We start from the raw sequence: 22,793 nt of genomic DNA on the forward strand, positions 1-22,793 counted from the left end.
GTCTGGGTTTATACCTTTTAAACATATTTATATTAACTGTTACAGAAGAAGGGTGAAAAGATCGACTTTCTGGACCACAAAACCTTTACTTAAAGACCATCTGACAACTTAGTAAGGTTCGTCAAATGTGAATAGAAATAAGGCAGCTTAAAAAAAGTACTTGGTAATTTACTCATTAACAGTTTAAAAATTTTTAAATTCTTGCCCAGAGAATCACCTACTTCAGGAACCTCCAAGAGATTAATGTTTTAATCATGTATAGTTTTATAATATTTATAGAGCAAGCGAATCCATTTTCGATTAAAAATTTATCCAGTGTACCTACTGAACAACTGAAACTTTGCAATGTGTCTAACAATATTTATCTAGTGGTGATGATTCAAATTATCCTATGGTTCAGGAGAATTCCAGGAAGATAAAGAAGTCTTGTACCATATCCTAAATGAAAGCATAATTTTAAAGGTTGAATCTGAATTTTTAAATAGGATGTTTAATTTTCTAAGAAATAAATGTCAAAAAATTATTGACTCCTATGTATATTAATATATGCAAAAAAAAGTTTAACATTTTTTCCTCTTGCTAATGGGCCTTGAAAGCGTGCCAGGTGTAGGGCACTTGCTCATAACACCTACGGCAAGAATAGGCCATTGTCATCATACTCTTACGAGTTACCTTTTACATTTTAAGACCCATGTTGTGTTAATTTCTTAACGTTTTATTAGGAAACATTTGCATCCACAGAAAATAGGTGCTTGATATTCAAACATAATTAAAATTATCTTTCTTATCTATTTTAGCTTAAGGAGAAATAAAATTAAATTACGTTTAACTGTTGGTCTTATCTGGTAAATTTTATATAGGCAATTAATAATTGGTTTAGTGGGTTAATAAATAAACTAACATTTATATGCTATTTGTATACTATTAAATCAATAATCTAATTTAAAAATAAAGTCGGAACAAATATTTATTATGTAGTAACACTTTCTACTTAAGGCTCTCACTTAATACATTTCTACAAGAGAAGGCTAGTTTTAGAAAGGTGTGCTGGCAGTAATTTGACTACACTTCACACAAATAAGAATTCTACCACTGATTGAAAGGAGCCATGGCAGCTAGAAATTATTTTTAAAAATCACACTGGTAACGGCTGAAAATGTAACTGGTAATTAAAGACTGGTTTTAACAATTTTTTACTCTATTTTACAAGGAGAAGTACGAGTTTTCAGACTACAGTTTCAAATGCAAAGAATATTAATACAGATATTTAGAAGTTGATGTATTTTGCATAGTAATAAGCACATTACTTACACAGTACCTTTCAAATGAAGACTATAAACCAAATCTGAAAACTAAAGCCCATATTTTCTCCCTTTGTATTTTGACCTAGTAATCATTAAAAGTGTGAGTGTTTATCAATAAAAATTACTGTAGTGCCACGTATTGTGGTAGAACATTGCTATTTCCCGAGATAAGTACAAAAACCATTCAATGTTAATTTGCATCACAAAATGACCTAACATATCTGGAATATAATGCACAGGCTTCATTGAAAAGAAACCATTATATTTTTCTCTGCAAAACAAAAAAATACAGACATCTGATTGGGCCTGCATGTGCTGGAGGAGGGAGGGTGAGAAGAGGGCTCATTTTCTATCTTACACCTATTGTTTTAGGCATTCTAAACTGCTCTATGGGAAGAAAAAGGAAACATACTGAATCCACTTTGCAGTTAATGTCTTAGTGATTTAAGAGGCAGAGTTTTCAAGTTATAGAAGGGAAACGTTATGCTTTTCCTTTCCCAAAGCGATTGCCCAGGAAGAAGGCCCTCTGGTCCTTAGCCTACGCAAGGGGAAAAAAGGACATTACATCGGGCTGAAATCACTCCGAGACAGAAGAGGGGAAGTTTATGATGTGGCACTGTGCACTGTATCTGGTCTGCAGCCAGGAAGTTTTCATTTTGTAGCTCTGCTGCCAGTACCTGCCCTGAATATTCAGGAATAAAAATACATCAGACCTCTACCTTAGAAACTGTGGATGTTACAAAGAATTAAAAGAGTTTATTTTTCCTTCTTTATCCTGAGTGTAATTACTATTTTTAAAAAGAAAAAGCTGAAACTATAGTAACTGGAGGGTTTTTTTTTTCCCTTTTTAAACTCCTCAAACTACCTTCCCACAAAGCCATTTAAGTTAAATGGTACATTTACAGACTCACCTACATGAAGGATATAACTTAAAACATCTGCTTAGACACATACATTCTGTTCAGATACAAAGAATGTGGCAAAAAAAATGGAAAAATATAGGGCCATTATATTCTTAAAATGTGTGTTCTTCTGTATGTGTGTGTGTGTTCATTCATTAAAGAGATTTTTGACTGCAATTAGGTAGTCGGTCCTATAAAGGCTTCCTTGTGTGACCATGATTTCTAAAAATAAAATGCTCCAGTGAATATTTCTGCTAAATAATCACATCTTCAAAATTACTTTAAAGAAATCCCAATCCCTCATGTTACATTCAGCAATAATACCAGCTTTCCATAATAAGCCTTGGTTGTATACCTCACGCGTGGTCAACAATTAATTAGAAGGTTAAAAAAAGCCATGTTTACTCTATTAAGTAATAGACTAATTTCCTTGTCTGTCCCCACTTATTTACATTCGTGAATCTATTTTCTAATTTTGCAAATAAATAAATAAGCATATCTAAGCCAAAGCTGCCTATCTCCGGGGTTCGGGGAAAGATGCATTCTCTTGCTATCATTCTAACTCGCTGAAAGAATCACAGATGTGTGAAAAAGCAAGAGGGATAGTTGTTAGCTGTTTTAAAAAACACTTCGCATTCTATCAAGACCATTATCTACTGCTTTTTATATCCAATATACTAGAGATCCATGGTATCTAAGAACAATTTATATGAATTCTTCCTGTGCATCTTATCTATGACAACAAGATACAAGAGGAAAACCAGACCACACTCGGGATACTATTTGGAAAAAGCAGGTTCTCACCAGGGACTGCTTCAGAGATCAGTTTCTCCAGTCTCTAGAAACAAGTTTAAGGTACTTTACTTAAATCATTACTAGAAGATTTGCACTGTCATTCTACATGAATCGCAACCACTTGCAGGATGAACAACATTGCTCCATTCATTTCAAATTTACAGCATTAAGAATTAATAAAGTCTCTATAATATCTGCATTATTAAAGAGTAATGATTCCTGTGGAAATCTGCCCATAATAAGTTTACTGTTTTTACCGCTTGTAATATCACCAATTTTGTTTATAATATCCTCAAAAGATAATCTTCATGTATACTTTGAACTTTGTTTACGACTGGTTATATTTTTAAAATAAATAGAGATTTAACTTAGGCAATACAATGACAATGTACAACAAATGCATTATGGTGATGACAAATGAATGCTACTCATGTTATCACCTCAAACCCAAATATGTATACAACAGGTATCATATAATTTCCATACTTAGTAGGAATATGACTTTCCTTTTTGTAGTTAATGTTAAAATAATACCAAAGAAATGTGAGATAATGCTATATTGGATAATCTTTTCTATAATCTTATTTTTTCAATGGTATTCTTTGTTACAGAATTTTCTTTAATTATTTTTCTTGCACAGACAAAAACAACTAACATAAGAATATTGATGCTATCTATTTATTCTTAAGAGAGATAGGGAATGGGTGCTTTTAGCTCTCTTTACTTCTTTATACCTCAATACATCTGTAAAATAGTTACTACTGAAATCTTTTGAGAAAAATTAATTTTAGTGTACTTTATAGAAGTTAATATTAAAATAACAAAATTTTCAGACTTTTTTCAGCATAGACTTTTTTCAGTGTGAGAAAGGTTATCAATAAGAACTGCTTTTAAGAAAAACCTGACAGTTTCCTTTGCTCACAAACTATAGCACATGATTAGAAATTATTTTCTTTCTCATGCTGTTATTCACTTACATACTGCATACTTGCTTCAATTCTCCAAGGGAAGAAATGTGGCTCTTGTGGGAAAGGTCCACCCCTTTCTACATGCTTGCTTCCTTGAACGAAAGAAACACACCCCCTAACATTCTTTGAAATATGTCCAACATGCACAGAATTGGAATAGCACTGTATTACTGACCAAATTAGAAAATCTTAAATGAGAGTCAAATATTGTTAAAGTGCGTGTGTTCTGAATCAGGACAACTAACTGATGCATACAGAGGTAACGGAAATGAACTACGTTCAGTCTCAGCCTAGTGTCTATGTTTGGACGCTCAGAACACTTGTGTTAGTGGACGAAATCTGTGAGTGTTTTTGTGCACTTGTGTGTGGTATGACAACTCAGGAGGAGGCCCATAAATGTTACAGGTTTCTGAGGGCATCCTTTGAACTTTAGACATTAGGCGAATGCCTCCTCTCTTTCATAAATACTTTAAAGAAAAAAATACTCAGAAACTGAAGTATCCACCTTTCATAAGCAGAATCAGAAAGTTGTCTGAAATCACAGAAGTGCATGAATATTGAAAGTCTACGCTCACCATCCTAATGACAGAAAACTCACATCAAAGTTGGTATCCACTAACTTCCACCTCATTTGACAATTTTCTGGTCATAAATTGTCTTCCAACAAGTTTTCCTTCTATTATGTAGAATACTATGCTCCCAAAGCAAGTTTTTTTTAATTGTTATTTTCTAATAAAGAGACACACTCCATACTTGTGGGAATCTGTGCATTTATCTTTTAATTTTCCTAAACCCTCTTTTTTTTAATTCCATTTTTACATAGAAATCTGCAAGTGTAAAGACACAGTGTGAGCAAAATTTTATATCTCTTTTAAGGTATTCTAGTGTTTAAATGAAACGGTTAGTCCTTTTGCAATTTGTTCATCAGGCATTTGCGGATGAGCTCAGCTATATAATTTCCAGGCCTACAAAATGGAAGCTCTGCTACTCTGCCTATGTTTTTCACTTGGAATAAGAGTGGATATCAAGTGAATATATAAACTGGACCTGAAGGTAATAAACTTATTAAAACTTAATAAGATATTGTTATGGTCAAAGAAAACCTGCTAGTGTGTGCCATAAATCCACTCAGATGAAACATCTCATTCACTGGAACTTCCTATCTTATTATAATAATGCACAGAAAATTAAACACATAAATATTAATTTTATGTATCACAGAAGATGTAGGCAATGAAAATGCAATGTTTACATTTATGGGTGACTCATTAGTGTTTTATTGTGTGAAACACTAGGAGGCATCAGTTGGGTAAAAAAGGACTTCAAATTTTAAAGAAGCAAGAAATTACTGTAGAGTTGGATGCGTAAAGAGTAGGGGTTTTCAAAATGTTATTATGTAAACCAAAACTTTATTCTCTGAAATAATCTCTCTGAAAACAGCATATCTTGTAAAGAATGACCTTTATAAAACATTCATGAAATAGATATAATTTGACGAATAAACACCTATCAAGATCTATTTCAAATGTATGGATTCATTAACTATGTAATTCCACATTTTTGTGAAGAATATATTTGGTAACAGAATAACATAATGGCTATTGACTACCATGCATTTTCTGCTCGGTTACTCAATACCATAAGAGTATCTTTTATTTCTGGCAAATTCTGTTTTGTGCTCTCTACAATGCCTCTGAAAATGTCTACTGCAATTAAGACGTATAATAATAACTTTCATATAGCATCCAGAACTTTAAGTCTGTTCAGAAGGAAGTGATGGAACTTAAAATGAAAGCAATGAGGATGTATATAAAAAGTACGTTTTCTCTTATTTCACTATTGAAAGCCTGTCATTTGAAAACTGAGTTTTCTACTATTTGAATGGCTCTTCATAATGATGAAGCAACAGGGTCGTGGTATACTTATCTAGCAATCATTTGAAATTGGAGTGTCTTGCCGTTCCTCAACAATCAGCTTTTATCTTTGACCTATGAAAATAACATGTGAACTGCGTAATCCGCCTTTTGTAAGGTGCACAGACTCTGTTGTCGCTCCTGGTTTTGTGAATCGCCTCTGTAATCTGGTTTGATTTCCTAAAGATGACAGATCTCGGTGAACAGTCAGGCTTTACTGAGTGCAGGGCAGTCCACGCGCCCATGAGATTAAGGTACAGTGCTGAGGACGGGATCTTAATCACCTACCCTTCCACGTGCAGCACACAGACTGAGCACCAGTGATGAAATCTTTTCATTATGTCCAGGCAATCACTGCATTCATAAAATGAATATGTGCATTTTTATAAGTTTTAGATATTAATTTGTGGGGTGTTTTCTCAGAGGATGTGCTTTGGAAAAAAAAAGTAGAACTTTATTAATAGTCTCTTTAAAGTCCACTCTGTGATCCTTAATTGCATATGAAATTCTTCCATGTTGTTCTGAATCGTGTCCCTGAAGCCAGGGTTCTCTGTTTAATAACTATTTTTGTTGTTGTTATGAAGCACAAGTGTTGCTGCACAGATATTTCCCCATTTTTGTCACTTTCTGAGATTTCATAGACTCAAAATATACCGCACGTAGAGTTGGGAAATAAACCCACAAAATATACTACAATAAACAGAAGAAAGTTTTGAAATATAATGTTAACATATGCCGAGCAGTTATTTAGCTCAGTTTTTTATAAAAGAAGTTTAAATACAATAAATCACTTATTGGAAAGATATGGTTGTAGTGTTATGCAATTTATTGATTTGGTAAAGTGAGGGCCAAGGAAGACACTCACAGACATCTGAAAAATATAAAACATGATGCTTTTCCAGGATTCAATTTTGAATCATTAGATAGCCCTTTTCCCTAATGGAATGAACCCCTTCCCCCAAATTTTGAAAATTGAATATGTTTACAAAGAAGAAAAGAGGCAAGGTATAGTAAAGTCCTTGTTACTTAAATTTCATGTATTTAATGTTGATGTGTTTTTGTTCTGAAAAGTTAACATATATGATTGCATACTTTTAAAGCAGGAACAGCTCAGGAAAGCTGGAAAATTGACTCGTTATAAAGTGCTCATTTGTTACTTAAACCCCAGAAACAGATTAAAATTTAATAAAAGTTACATCTTTAATATTCTCTTTCACTATATTCCACAGCAATCAGAATGTAAATAGAGCAATTAATGAATGAGGTAACATACTGTCTTTAGTAAGAAGTCCGGAAAATATGCCACAAATACTCCAAAGCCGTGTGAATTACATTAGTAAAAAACAGATTTTTATAAAGTTTAGTAAAACCTGAAGTAAGGATAACTGCCAACTATTGTCTCCTTAACTCGACTAGGGGACCATATCTTAAACAAACGTTGAGTTTAAAGTGTGTTTTGATGAAAACTTTTAGATTTGAGTTAGAAGTCTAATACGTAGCCAAATATACTTTCCTACAAAGAGAACGAGATACTTAGTTTTAGAGATTTTTCTTCCCTCTTGAGATAGGACATTAGACATGTACATCTTCTACCTGTCAAGTTCTGAATCTACTTGCTTTAGAACTACCTCTTTAACTTAATAAATCATTTCATGCATATACTGGAAGACAAATATATGGTTTATTAACTGCTTTATATTCAACCAAAACTCCTTGTGCCATATTGGTACATACTCAACGTTTTCAAAGACTGGTCAAAACTGATATTATTTTTAAAATGAAATAAGATGTTTTAGTTTCAAATTGGAGATTGTCAATCTCTTTAAAGCTAAAATTAGTATGCATACAGAGGTTAAATGGGGTTCACAGGTGGTCACATTTCCATGTCCTACCAAGTCTCTAGGGATTGGAGTTATTATATTCTACATAAACATCTTTACTCTGCAACCGCAATTCTATTGCAAGGTGCCAGTGAAAAAGAGGCTGGTCACTCTTTTTGACTGGTATAATGAGGTAGCTAGAGTTCCTTTTATAGCACTTAGAAAATACAGGCAGTCACTAACTATTTCACAAGACAGTTACTATTAGAGTTAGTATCAGATTCACAATAGTAAAATGCACTTTGTGTCAAAGCAATTCTCCACTGAGGACCGTTAAAGAACTGGCAGAGAGCCTGATTCTGCTTTATACTGTCAGCATTTACATATAAAGGAATTTTATACAAAAGACACACATTCCTAAAATGTGAAGAGAGAGGGCTTTTCTCCCAAAATGGTAACTAGTGGACCTAGAATAGTCTCAGACATGTTTCAGACATACAATTTCCTTTAAGAATGAATAGCCATATTCTGGGAAGGCGATAACACTAACATTAAATTTAAATACTTGCATAATATTTAATAACACAATGAACAATGTGCCATGTCTACATATACTTCCTTTGTGCCAAACTTTATTACTGAGTTTGGTAACTTTCATCCAAAGTCCAAACAGAAGGCAATTTAAGTGACTTAACCTTATTTGTTTTTAAACAGCTATGTATTTGACTTGACATAAAGAGCAATGCACATACTGAAATCCCAACAAGAATTGTGAAATGTGTAGACTACCATGGCCAGTGTATTACTTTTTGTCTACACCAGTTAAGAAGCCCTCTATCAAGCCAGCACTTTGGTAATGGAAGGAGATGCACAAAGGTATACTCTGACAGACAGCCATGCTTTAGCTCAAACTAATCCCAAGATTTAGTGGCTCAGAAGCATAACCCAAAGCAAATCAGTCTTTAGTGGGACCCATAGGAGCATCTTTCCACAGTGAACTAACAGCTAAATCTTAAGGCATGTACTTCAAGGTCACGGAACATTCTGTGAAATATTAAAGTCCACCAGGTTCCACATGCTCCACCATATCAAACATGCTAATGATGTGAACTAACTTCATGAAACTTTAAACACACTGATGTGACAAGAACGAGTCAGGAGTGATTTCAATAACTGATGGCAAACAGATAGGACTATCTAAAAAGTTACTTTCAGCAACACACAAGGAAATCATGGAATCTAAGAAAAGAACGCACAACAAGCCTCAACTTCAAGCCTTCAAAGAGGCACAGCGATAGACCCAGTGCCGTGGAATATAATGATGCAGATTTCAGAGACAATACCCCGGCTATTTCTATTTCCTGGAGAAATGTCAGAGGTACTTACATGAAGGAAGAACCGATCAGATTAGTCCTTGGGATATTTTCCTTTCTTAAGAGAGAGACAGAAAAAAACAAAAACAAAAACAAAAAAACACAACAACAACAATAATCTTTACTTCGTCCAGCCTTGAAGTGCTTCTCCACCTGATTCAAACATGCAGTCACGGCGACCCACACAGAACCTTCAAAGTCAATCCAATAGCAGCCCGAAGATGTCTGGGTGTACGCGTGTGCTCAAGTGTCTGACTGCGAGCAGAGCGAGCAGAGAGCTGGAGACGATGTGTGTGTGTGTGTGTGTGTGTATGTGTGTGTGCGTGTGTGTGTGTGTGTGCGCGCGAGCGCGCGCGCGCGCGCGCGCGCGGAAGGAGCGCGCGCGGGGGAGGCGCGCTCGGGGCCGCGCATTCGCGCGCGCCGAGGCCGCTCCAAGCAGCAGGAGGAGGGGGAGGAAGGGGAGGAGGAGGAGGAGGAGGAGAAAGTGGCTCTCAGCGGCCCGCAGGATTAAAAGTAACCAGACTCGTCCAGAAAACTGCGTCCAGGAAGGAAGTGACAGAAGACGAATGGGAAAAGGCGAGCCGCTCTCAGCCTTTGAAACATCGCGTAAAAAAGGCGGGGGGCGGGGGGAGTGGAAGGATGTTGGGAGGGGAGGCGGGGGTGGCAGAGAAAACGGAGCACGCGGCTTGGGGTTCTAAGCAGCACATCCCATGAAGTGCCTCTTGCCTTCTTGTCCTTTATTTTATTTTGTCCTTGCCTTTGCCTTTGCCTCGCGCTGCCTTCTTCCTCTCTCTCCCTCACAATCCCAAACCGTTGACTCTCTCTCTCAGGAGCTGGAGAAATCATCAGTTTCACTCTTGCAAAAGGGGGGCGGGACCAGACCTCGGAGCATTTTAATAAAACAAACATAACAGCAGTTCCCTCCTCACCCCTCCCGTCTCAACTAGATTGATAAATTACTCCACTACACTACTTTAATTATGTATATGGTATGCAGAATAAATCACTGAACATCAGTACCTCAATCAAGCACTTTTAAATGATAATTGCATCTTGGTGAATCAATCTTTCCATTCCTGACATTTTGCTAATTTTAGTTTTACGGTGGGGTAATGGCACATGCCATACGCAAACCTAATGACAATTCTTTATTGCTCGAAATGAAGACAACGCCGCGAGCGGCGGCTCCCTGCTCACTGCCGGCGCCGCCGAGGACGCTCGGAGAACCGAGTCTCCGGCTGCTGCGCGCTCGCTCCCCGGGGACGCTGCGAGCCAGCCTGCAGGAAAGTCCTTCTAAAGTCGGGATCTTTCCTCTGACCAATAGGAGCGCGACCCTAATAGTTGCTCTTGTGACTCCCCCCCCCCCCAGTTTGGAGACGCGTTAACCACTTCGTTCTTCCACCGGTCCGAGCGCTCCTCCGTTACTCACGCGTAAAAGCCCCAGTCCAGGATGTCTGCAGCACTCGATTCCAGCGCGCTTTTCCTTCACGCCCAGAATACGCGGGTTTCGGCCCTGAGAGGCTGGAGGGCTAGAACGGGAGCCGAAACGCTTCTCAAGTGTTAGTAATGTACAAAATAATAAAAGGATTACCAGTATTTGAACTCTCGACTTCATCTCCGGGCCATGAACTTTCTAATCAGGTTGGAAATATTTACCGACGCGGCAGCTTCCTCGGAGATTTCCCCCTCCCTTCTCCCACAATATCTCTTCCACACCTTACTGGATTTTATCCAAGGCATTAACATGTAAACTAAACCAACTTCCCAAATGCATTAGGCTTCCCTATCCGATAGCTGATGACTTCACTTATCCTGAAGAGTTTCAGCTGCACAGGAAGCAGCAATAGAGACTGATAAGGAAGATACTTATATTAAGGTTTAAGCCCAGTAAATACTTTTCCTTATCAAAAAGAAAAAAGGTTAATATTCAAGATTTAGGAAAGGCTACTAGGGATTGAGCACCTCCCCTCCCTATCCAATTACACCACGCCCAATAAAGCCAAAGATAAAATATATCAACTAGTACACAAACCATGAAAAGATAAGATTACATGCCAGTAGAACTACAGACTATATAAAATGTTTAAACCAAATTAAAAAATTTTAATATTGTGAAAAGAAGAAGAGAAAATACATTGGGGAAATAAAAATACTGAATGTACCAGAGTACACAATAGTAGTATACTGAAATATCTAGCTAATTAAAGATATTTCCTCACTTTAAAAAAATTCCTCTCAGCACTATGTGTTTAACTCAATGACTAGTTCCATTTCCCGTTAAATTCTGCACTGTGCCTCCAGACTATTTTAATGCATGAGGGCAGTGTGAATCAAAAAGCCTCCTTCTTCATTATAGGGGCTATTTGATCTGAGTAGCTTTTCTCAGAAGAGTGGGCTCAACATTTAGGTGTCTGCCCCAAGGCTTCACTTGAAAGGGGAAGGTTGATTTTACAGGCAAGTACAACTAGATCTGAATAATCTTCAGGCTTCTGGCTCATCTCCATTGTGACTATCAGCCCAGAATCGATGAATCTTTTGCCATTGTTATAGGAGAGCATGGCAAACTGTCACAAAGCAAAAACTATCTGAAACACTATTATTTCTTGCAGATTAGTATCTACAATATATTTGCTTGCCTGTTTGCTTTTCATCTGGTGAGTTTGCTACTACCATGAATTCATTTCAATAATATGGCAGAGATAATCTGTATCAGGTTTTCATTTAAGGTACAACTTCAAGAAAAAATCCAAACATTTAAAGGTGCATTGACATTTTGAATACTAAGATACGTCTATACAGGGTGGAAGTTAATTTTTCGAGATTCACAAACGTCCTGACAAAGCAAATTGTTTGTAGGAACATTTGTTTATTGCCATAATGTCTGAAATTAACATAATGAATTGTAACAGCTTATTTTACATGAGCAAATAAGACATAGGCAATACATGACTCTCACCACAGTACTCTTTAGTTTTATTTTCCTTCAAAAAGAAAACTGTTTTACCTTTTAACATTTTTAAGAATTATTTAATAATAAACATTATAACAAACCCATAACTATCAATGATAATACAAGCATTCAAATGTATGTATAACCCCACATTGTGGATAGTTTGAAAACAATTTAGATCTGGATTATATCACAGTTGGCCTTTTAAAATATAAGATATTCCCCTCAGCAGATTTAGCTTCTTAATTATGTGTGACCTAAGTTAATATTAGCATTTGTTTCCCTCCCATGAGCCTTTATAGTTGAAGTGGAACAGAAGTGTGCAGAAATATACAATAGAAGAAAACCGCCTGGGACTTAAAATTATTCACTGGTAATCCACAAAGTGGTTAATCCAAGACATGCTTTGTGTTCATCTTTAAATACTTCTGAATTTTTTTTTTTTTTTAAACCAAAATCATCCTGATCCTGGCCACCAAATGGTACTTGGCTAGGATGAGAGTATTTTCTGGTGTCGGGAGAAGCATGTACTAGGTGTTAGGAGGCCTGGATTCTCTGGTTCAAGATTTGTGCCCAACTAACGAGCGTGTCCTTTCTGGGCTTCAGTTTGCTTACGCGTTAAATGATTTCTCCAATCTATTCCAGTTCTATGATTGGAAAGTAGAAAATTCTTATACCCTTTAAGCCAATTGGAAGCTAGTGGCCTACCCTGTTAAATAAAAGGTGACATTTCCTGTAAGAGAAAATGATGTCTGGGACTGATGTACTATTTAAACCAGCTTTTTTTCTTCCCAATCACCAAATATTTCCTTCATTAAATAAGTATCATAAGTGCTTTATTAAACATGTAAATACATATTAACTTGTTTTTTCCCCCCAAAGAATCGTTTAGCAATATATTTAACTAAAGTGCCACAGAAGTTACAGAGAGCATGACTCAGGATTTAACTCTAGGGAAAGCTCATTTCTAATTTCTGTTCAGGGTTGCATATCATCTTACTCCACCCTCCACTTCTTACTACTTCCCTACATTAAATCAGCAGTCTACCTGTGCTCTGGGTCTGCCTGCTTTTAAGCTTGGCCCACGCTGGGTGTAGCTCTTGAAGTGAGCTTTAAAAAATTATTCTAAAGTAAGCTGGGGCGGTTGCCACAGCAACCCACCCTAAAATGAAGAAAGTCTATAGATTAATCTACCCCTCAATATTATTCAACTGTATAGTATCTGTTCTTCAGCCAGAATACTTTCAACACAAACATGATAACTGAACATATAAGTTCAGATATAAAAAATAGTAAGATACAAATTCCAAGAGCATAAAAAAAGTTATATCTTTTTATAGTTACAGTAGAGATGACATACAAAACTTCCCCTGAAATGGATTAATTGTAAAACAGACTTGCAAAGGTATGCCCTGAAAGGTGACATGAGAGCTTTAAGCAAAATGGTATAGTATTGCTATATGATAAGTCACCTAATGGTTATGCAAGACTCTATCACTTTTATACATGTTAACATTATAAGTACTTAATGACAAAGAGTTTGTGGCAGTTTTATTTACCTTTATGAATTAACTTTGTGATGGATGATAACAAATGTGAAGCACTTACCACGTACACATACAGTCATTTGCCTTCCATTCTTCACTTCATCTCTTCATAGAAGTTACTTCACAGTTTGCAACTCTTCTTTGGCACCTTAAAATGCATAAGTACAAGGTAAATAGTTAAAAAAATTTTTTTTTAAAGAATGCTGATACCAAAATACATTCAGATTAATTTATTTCTAAAACTTCTAATCTGAACTAACATTAATGTTAATTCTAATTTTAAACCAAATGAACGTGTATTGAATATAAAATAATTAAAATGATCATTAATTGTGATAATACCTATAACCTGTAATATAAATAGTGCCAAATAGTTAAATTTCAAAAATTCTTTAGGTACGGCCTCAGTCCATGCACAGTATACACCATATGGACTGCTTGTGATTGAGAATCTGCAATATAAAAAGGATTTGTTATTCCAAGCCAAGGTTTAATCATATCCTTTATCTCATATCTAAAGATCCTATATTTATCTTTATTTTGTATATTTTAATATCTGATGAAGAATTACAAGGAAGAAAGTCAAATCCATCATATTTCAAGCTAACAAAATTTGTCTAGTTGGGATACTGAAGTTGCAACTAAAGTTGCTGAAAGGGCTTTTTTATATGCTTAAAAGCCAATTTTAATACTTTGGGATTAAGGATGTGAATTCAGTACACTTAATGAATTCTATTACCAATAATACCTGATCCTTCCAAGGAGTGTTTAACTGTACTGAGTACAGACAAGGGCTCTTGTGTTCTAGTCTCCGTTTGAAGCCAGCTTTCAATGACTTTGAACACACAAATGGACTTTTCCTTGGTTTCAGAATGGTCTAGTCCTCCCAACCTTGAGACATATCAGACCATGAAGGTCAATAACCATTTTCCCATTTGTATTAGCAAGAAGACTTTTCATAGTCAAGAGTCATTAAGACTTACAAAGCCTCTATATTTGGGTTGACATTCTTAAGTTTATTTTTATTTTTAAGTTGCTTCACAGTCAAGGAGAAATGAAGAATTTTGGCCACTTTTATTTTAGGGGTGTTAGGTGAGTTTAGTCTTTTAGACTCAGGCCCTCAGTGAGTTAGTCTCAACTTGGTAGTCAGTACTAGGTGACCTGGTGAATTACCATTCTCCCAGCTCTGCTTGGTTTTACAGTCTATTAAGCAGGAATCATAATACACATCTCCCAGGGCCTTTTCACCTTACAGAAATGCAATCTTCATGAAATAATGTCTGAGAGCTATGTTAAAGCTTTTTAAAATGCCACTACAAATTACATTTCTTCCTTTTCCTGGATCAGTATGCCCAAATAAGGCTTGATCACTAATTTTCTTGCGAATGTGTAGTTCATTAAAAAGTATCCATATGCATGGCTAAATTTAATAGACTTTACCTTTTATTTACAAAATTGTTAAATGTTCTTCAGAACATTGATTCTAACCCATTTCTTGAAATATCACAGAACCCTTCAATTCAAAGAAAGGATTTTCACACTTCCCCTTTTAACTGTTTTTTCTAGATACCTCTATGTGTGTGCCCTTTAATTTCAAAAGATCTTTACATGGGATCGGGGTAGGCATGGGGGTTAAAAATACCGCCCTGCATTTTGGCGCCCACTCCTTTGTCTGGGAAGAACAAGGCTGGGATTCAGTCCGGACAGCCCCTTTTAAAGACCCAGACCCGGGACGCCTCTAGTTTCAGCAGCTCAGTCCGCTGAGTTATTGACTGCGGGCAGCAGCAGTCCCTCAGGTTGATTTGTGTGGAAAGTGAATCCTCGCTCGCTAGGCGTTCAGCAGAGGCGCAGCAGCCGCAAAGCCAGCCAATTATTGCCGGTCCTCCCCTCTAACACCGCTCTCACCACCTATACCCTCCTTTCTGTGTCGGTCTCCACTTACCCCCACCCACTTTTCCCCGCGCGGACGGAGCTGAGCGGGGGCTCCCTCCCGGGAGCGTGTCTAGAGCTCGGAGGCAGCTGGTAGGGGGTGAGTGCGCCACGTGCGAGCGCCCCAGGCGAGGAGGAAGCGGGCTCTGGCCCTTCTGGGGGCCTGCTGGGCCTGGGCGCGCGGAGGGGAGGCCGAGCTGCCTCGGTGGGGCGTGCACCGGGTGGCGTCTAGAGCGGGGAAGTCACCGCTTGGGAGCGGGTTGGCGGGGGAGGCAAACGGCCGGTGGCTGGGCGAGGAGGCCGCGTGGCGGGCTCCCGGGAACGGAGGAGGACGCAACGGTGGTGGGTGGGTTTTGGAAACGGGCGGTGGCGGCGTCAGGGGAGGTGCCCTACTGGTCTGGTGGGGGGACCTGGAGGATATTTACCCTCGGTTGGCGAAAGACGACCCCGCAACTCTGGGCGCAAGCGCCGAGCCACGCACAGAGTGAGCCCACCCACGCACGTGCACAAAGCGCTGGCACGCTCTCGGCGCCCGGCGGCACAGGCGGCCCGAGCGCTCCGCCGCAGCGCTTCGCAAGCCTGGGAGAGCGAGGGGGTGGTGCGCGCAGGTTGGGCCGCCGCCCGGGTCCAGCGCCAGCCAGCCTGCTTTCTCACCTGGCACACCGGGAGGAAAGGACGGGGGTCCACGAGCTTGATTTATTAGCCCAAGCTCTCGGGGGGTCCATAGGACTGTTTTAAAAAACCAGCAACCAACCGTTGGCTCTAACAGTGAAGCTCCCTCAGTGGATATGTACGCATCTTGGCTAGTGAAAGGCCACAAACTACAAGGAGAAATGGGATATGAGGGAGAAAACACAAAAAATCCCCCAAATTTCCTTTCCTCTTCCATCTCTCTTTATTGGTTTGCACGTGAGAACAGTACGGGGCTCTCTTGCTAAATTATCAGCACGAAGTGGAAATGCCTGTGCTGTGTTTCTGTCTATGGAGCTCTGGGAAGATTAGTGCTCCAAAGGCATAGTGCTGTACCTGGCTGAATAAATTAAAGATGTAGAATGTTTATCTTGTCATGTTCTTGAAGCTATAAGCTGCTACCAATATGGCAGCCCCTGGCCACATTGTGGTTCTTTGAGTTAAATAAACTTAAATAAAATTTAAAATCAGTTCCTCAGATACACTAGTCACATTTCAGGAGCTCAATAGCCACAGGCGGCTAGTGGCTACCTAATTTGACTGCCCGATTTTAACGTTTCCGTCATTACATAGAGTTCTGTTGGCATGTGCTGCTATAGAATTTCAAATGAATATGGTTTAAAAAAGAAAGAACCTGCTTTATGATACCAGTAAATTTTAGGACACTCTTGGCATTTGTATTTCTTGGCACTAGTGTGGAAAGTTGTAAAGTCAGAATTTCAGTATCTTCCTGCTGAAAGAGGTCTTAGGGAACACTTAATGCAGTAACTAATTTTTTACAAGGAAGGGAAGTTAAGAGATGTGCCCCCAAATCATGACATCAATTTGGAAAGGAGATAAGGTCACCTGACAGGGTATAGTACACTTTGTGCCAGCCCAGGGCAGTTGCCTGGGGTTAGTGAAGCAAATTAACTCTACAGAAAGGTGACCTGACAGAAGATTTTAGACAACAGTTCCCTTTTACAAGAGAAAAATATTTCTAAGTATTCTTCCAGGAAGAAATTCCATTTAATAAAGAATAAGGTGTATGGGGAATGATGCTATCTCCCAAACTAAAAATTTATTATTGGTAGTGTCCTGGATTTGTATAATGCGTTTTTAAAGAGACTAATTGGTATAATATTGTACTTACTTCTATTTAAAAAATTCTGAGGAAATGGGATTATCCTTCTAAAGTTACAGCTGAAAGCACTCTTAAGGGCAGGGAGGAAAGGTGTTACATAAGGTGAGAATTGTTAGCAAAGCATAATCTTCCTCAAATTCGATGAAGGTGTTATCAGATATATTGATTATGTCTTAGACTGATATCACTAGGGTGGCATTTGACTGGAAAGGTTTATAACATGAACAAAACTTAATTACAAATTACACTATTTGAGACGTGAAAGACAACAGAAGACATTATACAGATTTAGAGGCAAAGCACAAACTTTCTAACTTCAATGCTTTGGTTGGTTGGTTGGTTTTGCCATGATTATCCCCTATATTTCTTATTGCTATTTTGGGGTGAAATGTTGGTATTAATTCTGGCCATTTATGGTAATTAGCTTTTAAGTTAACCCTTAGTGAAGGACCCCTAAGTGTTCAGATAAGAGTACTCATGAATGATAAATAATTTTTAAAAATAACAAGAAAATGTTTTTTAAAGCTTGAATTTCTCCTGAGCTGATGCATATTTGAATTAATGTCTTATTTCTCTTACAAATTTACCATTTGCATGTGGTTCATGGTAGAAAGCATTCTTCCCATTTTCCCTGAAATCTGATAGCCTAAGAGAAAATCTTTTAAATTCTTCAAGTGCTTGCAGTGTGCTAGAAACCTCAACCTCTCCATGGCTGACTAATGAAAGGCTAGTCTGACTAGGGAGAATCTATGTGATCAAAAGCCAGTTGGGTCTATCCCGTGGTAACTGTATGGTTATGCACAACTTACTGAACTTCCCTTTGGCCTCAGTTTCCTCATGGATAAAATGTGGAACATAAAGTGCCTACCCTCAAAACTTTGTTATGAGGATTCAACGAGCTATTCAGTGTGAAGCACAGAGCTAGGAAAGTGGTAAACTGCAGTAAAAGTTAGCCATTCTTATTCTCCTGCAAAGGATTTCTACTTCTCCACCATTAAGTTCCATCTTCACCCATACTGGGCTGTCACAGTAGAAAAAGTTGGAGAAGTAGGTTGTAAGAGAGGTGGGGATGAGTTCTGGATGAGATCTGTTTGTGAGTTTTACCTTCAGGAGATAGAGAGCTCTTTAATCCTAAAATTTCCTGACTCAGTGGCTATAGGTTGCCTTATTTCCCTTTCACAGGAATGGTGCCTCTAGGATACTTTTGGGCTTCCTTTGTCTTTATTTATTTATTTGTTTTCCTGAGGTATGCTTCCTTATACTTGTTAGCTGCTTGGTTGTTGAAAAGGCGCTGGAAACTCCACGTCCATCCTCTTTTCACCCTGGTTGACCTTTTTATGCTGTTGTCAGCCAAGAAGACATTGATATCTTTGGTCTCCTGCTAGCTTGAATTCTTTAGGGCAGAGCTTGCTCAGATTATCTCCTGATGTCATTCCAAATGTCTGATGGCCATCTATGGCAACGGGGCTCAGCAGAGGCCTGCTGGGAAGGGGGGAACTACTAGAAGTAGTTCTGTGTTGGACACATAATCATCTTTACAGCTATGTCTAGGAGACTGTTTGCCACTTCTTGAAAAACAGAAACCATGGCATTTTGCATTTTTTTGTTTATTTAATAACGTCCCACTTGGGATGTGTAAGATTCCTATTGATGTCATGATAGGTATAAATATGCACTACAGGAAAAAAACAGACTCAAAGATCGTTAATAAGCCTTTTATATGTGGTGTTCATGTTAGGTCTCCTCACTAAGAACACCAAGTTAAGACAAAAGCTTCTTGAAAGGAGAAAATAAAGCTACCACATTACCTTGTTTCCTCTCTCTAGGTAATTTTCCAAATGATGGTTTTTTACTTAGCTGAGAACTTAAAAATTATTTCTAAAATATTTCATTTATAAGCTAAAATTTTAAACCAAACAATATAAAATTGTATTTTTTCAAAAAGGCAAGATCACGCATAGATTTATATGCTTCGAATACTCACTAGATTTAAAAACAAGGAGATAAATAATTATATCTATATTCTAATTTACTAGGTAGAGAGAGAATTAATTTTCATTATTTGGGATAAAGTCTCTCTAAATTATTTTGGAATATGATGAGAACTAAAAGTAAAATGCCATAAAACTTTAAAATTTAAGTCAGTGATTAAAGCCAGTTTGTTTTACCAGTGGACATTAGTTCATTGGGTCAAAGACCCAAACCAAAGAGGTCTGATTTCTTATAGAAGGTTTTTAAAATAAATTGTAGCTAAATATTTCTATATAAATAATATTCATATTATTAATACAAATATATTTGCAGTATATGTGCGAAAATAACACTATCTTATTAGAATGTGGGTTGAAATAAGTAAGTTCAGAGTGTGTAATATTTAATGGCCACTCACTACTTATCAGTGTTGGATTAATACTGTATTAACTGCTTTATAAGCTTTATTTCTTTTTATCTAAACAACAACCTTTTAGAAAGTACTGTTCTCTCCATTTTATATAGGTTTAAAACGAAAACTTAAGAGAGGTAACATTACCTGCCCCAGGTCACATAGCTCTTAAGTGCCAAAGGATGTGAAACTATGTTGCTTTGTTTCCAATAGATGCCTTTAGCTACAATGCTATACTGATTCATTATACTCATAATAAACTTTGCTCACTTACAGGCATGATGAGAGCAGGAGATGATATAATCGATATTTTTTCCCCACCAGAAAATATTTCACAAATATGTGTCTAACCCTGTGTCATCCTCTTCAAGGTATATGCTTTAGGAGGTTATTTGCTTATTTCAGTAATGACGTCTTTGCATTTAAGTCTCAACAGAAATATCCTTAGGAATTTGCTCTGCAGTCTTAACAGTCTGATTGTTGGCAAATCATTATCATTAAGGATGAATTTGTTGCTAAAACTAAATCCAAACCAAATGTAATGAACAAGGTGCTTGTTAGAAACTATGATGTGATTATAAAGCAGCAGATTATTTGATATCTGCCTCATAAATTGACACTAATCGCAGATACAAAAGGGAAATTTCAAGGGTGTCCCTAATATGAATGTGGTGTAGCCTTTAAGGAGACATTTTAGTGACTAACACTCATGAAAGGTCTGATCACTTTTAAAAAAATCAGTTTCACTAATGAAAAGTTGTGCATCATTGTATGAACATTGTGGGAAATACCTTTCCAGAGAATGTACAACAGACAGGAAAGAGTAAATCAGAGACCCTGGGTTAAAATCCAGTCTCAGATGCTTAGTAACTGTTTGACCTTAATTTTCTAAATGTCCTCATTGTAAAATGAGGAAAGTGGCAGAACCTCCCCTGGATGATAATTTTGCTGACAAAAGGACATGAAATTGTATTTGTGTAGCCGCTTAGTGCTTGGCATGTAGAAAATGCTCAATAAATGTTAGCTATCATTATACTATTTCATTTTCGAGGGCTATCACATATTCTTGAAAAACGTCTCAATGTCAGTTATCTAACAAATTTTAGAAGCTGACTTCTTTTCTATCAGCTTTCATGTTTCAAAGCAGTTTTATTTCATATTAGAGCATTTCATATTTGAAATAAATATAAAACATTTAAGACAGTATGTTGATCAAACCAATATACATTATATCAAGAAGTCTTATGTTTTGGGGTGACCAATTTATATTATCCTCGTCAATGTTCCATATAACATTCTTATCAGAGAATTTTTTTTTGTATTCATATTTGATTTTGTCAGACTTATGAAAATAATTATATATCCATTTGCCCAGAATAAGGCATTAGACATCTTCTAAATTGCTTATTGATTACATAATCTTACTCTTAAATTGAAGGGAACTTAGCATAAATGTAAATTAGTGGCTTCCTATTAAATCTGAGTTTTTAAGTCCTTTCAAATCAACATTATCTGTGTGGTAAGGCTGCTGAGGCTTGTCTTTGTGTTGCCATCTTCCCTCTACTCACCTTCAGCTTGTCCTCCTTTCACTCTGGCATGCTCTACTCACCCAGCAGCAATTCTTAAAATCAATAATAGCTCTTTATTGAGCATGGCCTTTCCCTGACGTGACTCACAAGGTCCTTTCCTTCCTCAGAAGTCTCTTTACGTTCCAGAATTCTCTTGGACTGTGTTCTACCAGAGGAGACAGGCACTCCAACCCCATTTACTTAGTGATGCAGTAGAAACGTGTTACTCATCAATGAACTTCTCTTCAAAAGTTTTCTGAAAAAAAGTTTATAATCCAAGGGAGTATCTGTGATTACACAGATTCCACAAATTCCCTGCTGTGTTGGTCAGGAGATGCTTTGGGGAGGAGACTCTCAGTATGTCTCAGCTCCCTCCTGCCCGCTGCCATTTCAGTTGCTGACATAGGTATGTCCTGGGTGCGAATCAGTGGGAAACCTGGCTCTTACTTGAGGAAGAAATTTTATTGTTTTTGAAAAGGTTGGGATTGGAAAACGTGTTCTCTATCAGCAAAATATCCTGATCCTTGAAAAATTGTCCACTTATTATTTAAAAAAAAATTGGTGATCTTTAGTACCTGTTGTTCTGGTCACCTTTTCTGTTCCCTCTTTGCATAGGAGGCACACAGTTACTGCAGGTCCCATGGGCCACAGCCTACTGGGTTGTCACTTGGTCTCACTCTGTGTGCACTACCTTCTGTCCCCACTCCAAAAGCCACCAGAGGTGTAATTAGTGATTATTCTTCCAGAAACATCTTGAAGGGGGTATAAGAACCTTGTGATGAGAATAGTGTTGCTACCTGGATGAGGGAAGAATTTGGAAGGGCTGGGGAGAGATACAAGCTTGGAGGGAAAAATGCATTCTGCCCTTTATCTCCTCTGTGAAATCACTGATAAAGCATCTTGCTATGTGCAAAGATGGGGCACATAAATATTTTCCAACCTTGTATAGCATTAAACCTGTAAATATGGAGCATCCATATCAAATGGAATCACTTTATTCAGAAATGAAGAAATATGATTCTAAGTAAATTTGAACACTACTTAAAGAGGGATGCATAAGAAACATTCTACAGTTTTCCTGTTCCTTTTGACCCCTTCAGAAATAGTTAAATAGCTCATCAATAGATTTACTCCCATCTTTCCATTTCCTTCCTCTTCCCCTTCTTTCATCTTTCCTTCATCTTTTCTGCTCCATCTCTTTCCTTTCAGCTGTAAATCTTTTATTTTCGGTTGTAAACTCAGCAAAGCCCCCCTACCCCCGACACAACTGGTTATTAACAATTAATCAGATTTTTTTTCATTGCTTTGGAAAGCTACATTTTTTGTTTCACAACCATAGGGTTTCATTAATAATATTTTTCTATTTCTCTGAATCACTTCCAAATAAAATACCACTAACAAAGGAGCTTACTTCTAAACAATCGATGATGTATACTGTAGACAATATGGTCATAGAAGAGTTTCTATGATTATTTTTGTTATTAATCACTATAATTACTCTTTGATTACAATGGCGGTTAACTCACAG

General features: G+C 37.4%; 1 protein-coding gene across 16 annotated transcripts in view; it reads right to left on the minus strand.

Moving 5' to 3' along the window:
- Positions 1-22,793, minus strand: part of MEF2C (myocyte enhancer factor 2C) — a 169,865-nt gene that overhangs the window by 139,578 nt on the left and 7,494 nt on the right. For 10 of the 16 annotated variants that reach the window (XM_060143259.1, XM_060143245.1, XM_060143261.1 and 7 more), the window contains one exon: positions 13,634-13,720. The gene's annotated coding sequence lies outside the window, so the exon portion shown is untranslated. Of the gene's footprint in view, positions 1-9,088; positions 9,381-10,504; positions 10,527-10,666; positions 10,752-13,633; positions 13,721-22,793 lie in introns of those variants that run through there. The other 6 variants (XM_060143249.1, XM_060143256.1, XM_060143253.1 and 3 more) reach the window with 6 other exon arrangements.

The sequence above is a fragment of the Lagenorhynchus albirostris genome, chromosome 3, assembly GCF_949774975.1.
Source record: "Lagenorhynchus albirostris chromosome 3, mLagAlb1.1, whole genome shotgun sequence".
Classification (NCBI taxonomy): domain Eukaryota; kingdom Metazoa; phylum Chordata; class Mammalia; order Artiodactyla; family Delphinidae; genus Lagenorhynchus; species Lagenorhynchus albirostris.